Source organism: Sciurus carolinensis, chromosome 15, assembly GCF_902686445.1.
Source record: "Sciurus carolinensis chromosome 15, mSciCar1.2, whole genome shotgun sequence".
Taxonomy (NCBI): Eukaryota; Metazoa; Chordata; class Mammalia; order Rodentia; family Sciuridae; genus Sciurus; species Sciurus carolinensis.
The window spans coordinates 55053897-55058348 of NC_062227.1; the positions used below are offsets into that span (position 1 = coordinate 55053897).

The 4452-nt window shown below is 47.5% G+C and overlaps 1 long non-coding RNA gene across 1 annotated transcript; it reads left to right on the top strand.

Annotated features, from left to right (window-relative positions):
* Positions 1–894: 894 nt before the first annotated feature.
* On the top strand, positions 895–3536 carry LOC124965231 (uncharacterized). The gene is made up of 3 exons (XR_007105130.1): positions 895–1033; positions 2714–2767; positions 3436–3536. It is a non-coding gene; the product is annotated as an uncharacterized LOC124965231 (long non-coding RNA).
* Positions 3537–4452: the final 916 nt, after the last annotated feature.

The following is a 4452-nucleotide window of genomic DNA, read 5'->3' on the forward strand; positions in this document are numbered from 1 at the left end:
GGTGCGGGACTGAGCCACAGTGGGGGAGAAAGTCCCGTAGGTTAGATCCAGTTGCCCAGTTCAGAACTCAGTCTTCTTTCACTTTGCACTAGGACGCTTTGGCGCTCAACTCCAGCTGCCCCCTTCATACTTCCGGATATTCTGCCCCGGAGTAGCTTTGCTAGAAATCAGATCTTGGGTTTTGGAAGTGGGGATGAGGTGGATGGTGGGGGAAGAAGACTGTTGGTTAGAGAAGTGGAGAACTGAAGGGGGAGCCCAGAGCTTTCCTTTATGCTTTTTGACTCTCTTCTCCAGTGTTAGGGAGTGGTTTGGGGGTTATGACCACATCTCTAAGCCAGTTGAGAGCAGTTCTCAAGACCAGCTTTCTGTATGCAAAATAAAGAGCATTGCAGAGTAAATAACGCACTGGTAACAGGAGAACTGTTATGGTTTTTACTTTTAATAATCAAGGGAGAGAACTCATGCAGTTTAACCTCGACCGGTCGGTCCCTCTCCTCCCCACCTAACTTGGAGGGTTCTGGGAAGAGAGTACGTGTTCTGAGCGTCCAGCAATTTGGATAGGTCTGAACTACGTCCCCAGGCTCCAGCGCGGAGTTTCTAAAGAGAAGGAAGGCGCGAGTGCTACGGAGCGAGGCTTTGGTGAAGAAAAGGACCTCGCGCGCGCTTGGTGCCCCAGCTCTGGGCGCGTTCTTTCGCGGGAAGAATTAGGTGCCTCCCCGCTGCCCACCGCGCCCCCTAGGTGAGGCTGGAAACTTTTCCCGTGGGGCCGCGCTGGCCTAGCTCCGCCTCCCGCAGGAGGGCGGGACTCCCCGCGTGGTCAGTGCGGGTTCCTGCACCCGGCCCCCCACCTACAGGACCTGTTCCGGGCGGTTTACCCTCTCTTCGGCCAAGAGCCCCTCCTCAGAGTTGCGGGTCGCTTCTGCTGGCGTCGGGTCGCTCCCTTCCCTGGTGTAAGCGGCAACTCTTCCTGGAAGCGAGTGAACCGACGGGATTTCCTCTCAGCGGAGGATAATGGAACCAGTACCCAGGCCAGGTCGCCAAGTGGGAGGGAAAGACACGTCGTAGGACTTTTCTGAATTGTCAGTGTGCAGTTGGGAGCTTAGGCTTTGGCGTGTGTGTGTGTGTGTGTGTGCGTGTGATGTCTTAACTTTCGGTTCTACTCCCACCCCTTTCCTGCCTCTTTGAACCTGAAGGCAGGAAATGCTGCGGAATCAAATTGGGTACACCAAGGACCAGGGTCATGCCGGATTTTGCCCTCCCTGAGTTTCCTCTGGTCAGTTCGGAAGAAACCCAGGCCCAGAGGAAACTGGGTCTCAGTCTTTTTCAGCGGATCAGTCGGAGGAGGGCGGGGGCGTGCGAGGGGAGGTTCCTGCTGTGCAGAGTGCGCAGACCCGGGTCCCTGATGGAAGACTAGGAGTTGCTTCTTGCTGCTTTTCGCCGGAGGCGCACGGGCCTTGCCCTCCTCTGGCAGCTGGGCCCTGCCGCAACAGCGCCTTCTAGCGCCCCGAGGATTGGCAGCCCGGGTTTGCCTGGAGAAGGGCCCCTCTCCAGCGGAGTTTTATGAAAGTATAAAAATCGAATTCCTGCCCTAGGCGATTTGGGCACCTAACATGAAGGGGGATAGCGATGGAATCAGAAAAGCGTGCAACCGGGTCTCTTTTCTCTGGGTTTCTGGGCTTGAAATCCAGTTAGATGTCTACTGGGGTAACCCCAAGCCTCTCTCCCCATGAGGGCATTTTTATCCACTCTGGGGGGAAAAGTTGCCAGGGCAAACATTTCAGAAAGGTCCCTTGTGCCTGATGTTAATTACAACTGAAATAAATTGTCTTTCTTCATTTTTTTCCTTCCCTAATGTAAGGACGGGAGATAGGATATCATTTATTTCTGTTGACAGTGGGATAATTAAGTACATTTTTGGATTACTAAGAATTGGCTGCTGGGGGGGGGGGTCGCTTTCCCATAGTATCAGATGGAGCCTTTAGACTGGGCCCTGGGACAGGGAAATGGCCTTGTCAAGGGCTTTTATCCAAGCCCGGGCCCTTTTGGAACCCACTTCTTTCCTGGCCTGGGATGTGGAGGTCAAGGCTGAAGGAGGCCAGTTTAGTGGGTAGAGCTGCCAGGGTCAGCTGAAGCCAAACTTTGGGTTTCATGCAATTTACTCTCCTTTTTTTTTCTTTTGCAACCCTTTCAGAGTAACAGCGTCTGTGAAGAAAGATCCTTAGAAAGTAACTGTTAACAAATTAAAACTATTTTTACTTTTTTGAAGGGAGACTTTTGGGAAAAGGATGTTGCCCCATGGTGTAAGACTCTACATTGAGAAAGCGGTAGAGTGGGGAGAGATAGAAAATGATAGGATTTTTGGCAAGGTGCAGAAAGCAAAGCTACCAATTTATTAGTCCCAAATAAGCAGACTAGTCCCTGTTTATACTCCTGTCTTAACAGCAACTAAGAGAGCCTGAGCTATTGTTTATGAAAAGTCTGCCTTGCCACCCAGTGGGAAGTTCTGTAGAAAGCACCATGAGACTCACTGTTGTAGTAAAACAGCAAGAACACTCTGACTCATGCTTGAGATATTTTTTGGGAAGGAGGGAAAATGTGTTCATGATTAAAATTCTTCCTATGTGCTAGGCCTGTGTTAGACATTTTATATACTACCTTTCATTTACTCTCATATACTCCCATGAGTTAGGTTTCTTTTGTCCATATTTTACAGATTTGGAAAACTGAAGCTCAGTGAGGATCCTTTTTTCCCCAAGGTCACACAGTGGTAAGTTTTCAAGGTTTCAAGTTCACATCTGTTTGCATTCCTAAAGTGCTTTCAACTAATAAACCAGACAGTGTACTACTTTACGCACACTGTACCATTTTGATACTTATAATAATCTTGTTAGATATATTTGTCCTGTGTTAGTCCCACTTAATAATAATAAACCTAGAGTCCCTCAACCATGGTTCTCAAACATGAGTGTGGTTCAACACCTAGAGACTGACCTAGGTCTGGGATGGGGCCTTGGGTCTGTGGCAGCTCATTTTGAGACTGGAATTTTGGGAACATATTTTGAGAAGTACCACTGCTGTGGTTTGTGTGCAGTTTGTCCCCAAAGGTTGATGTTTTGGAACCTTGGTTTCCAATGTGGTGGTATTAAGAGGTGGCGGGACCTGTGGGGCTTAGTGGAAGGTAGTTAGGTCATTGGGGCATGCAGTGGGAAGGGATTAATGTAGTTTTATGGGGATCCCCATCAGTTCTTATAAGAGCAAGTTGTTATAAAAAGGAGTAAGCCTGACCTCTAAATCTCTCTGTCTTCCTGTCCCACCATGATGCCACTAGTCGCTAACCAAATGCCATATAGAGATAGCTGCTCAAACTTGGACATGTAGTCTCCAAAACTGTGTGCTAAATAAACCTATCTCTCTCTTTTCAATACTTTCCTTCAGGCATTTTGTTATATCAACAGAAAACGGACTAATAGAACTGCAACAGAGGATGGTAACTATCGCTTCTTGACCTTTTGGCTAAGATCATGTGCAGAGGATGGTAACTTGCTCAAGGTCATTAGGACTGGGGCAAACTGTTAACGGACCTCTGTTCTCCTTTTCTCTCCATCAAGGTCTTGGTAAGAGTTCATGACTTCTTTATTGAAACCCATATAGTTTAACCCAGAGGCTGGCATGGGGAAGGAAGTTTCTGAATACAGTAGCAGATTGGTCTCCCCGAAGTCACTAACCTAGGAAAATCTGTGTCCTGAGGTTTCTTCAAATCATTTGCATCTGGCCTACCTGGAGAAGCAAATTCAGGCACTTCAATGAGCAAGAGCCACCAACTGCTGGAATTCAACAACATGCTTCAAAAGGAAATACTGAATAGAAAGCATGAACCATAGCTATGGACCTATCATCTCCATAGTGGTGTAGCTTGGAAGTGAGTGGGAAACATGGTTGAAGGAGACAAGTGTTTAGACCTAACTGGCAAATACAGTGTAAGAGAAGCTTTAAATCAGGGGCTGTAGGAATGTGGATCTGACCTGACCTATTCCAGTGCCTAGGAATAAGTGTGTGCCTAGCCTGAATTGCACCCAGAGCAGGTAAACAGGCTCTGGCCCCATGTGGGCACCAGTAAACCTACTGGTTGATGGCCTGTTTTTACTTCTGTCATATTAAACTCTGAACAGAATGTGCTCCCTGGAGCAATTCTGCTTATCTGTTTTTAGACCAATGCAAATGTTAAACACCAAGATTCAACCAAATCACTCTCCTGACCCTTGAAAAATGGGTTTTTGAAAGCAGAAGAAGGAGATTCTTACCTGCCAAGGCATTCCTACGAGATTATGGCAGAAACCAAAATATTTTAGTCCTATATCTAGCTTGGTCCTTGGGCACTTAAAGACTGCCTTAACTGTGATAATTCATATGTTTTTGCATTATGCATGAAATAACTTGATATATGTGGTTTTA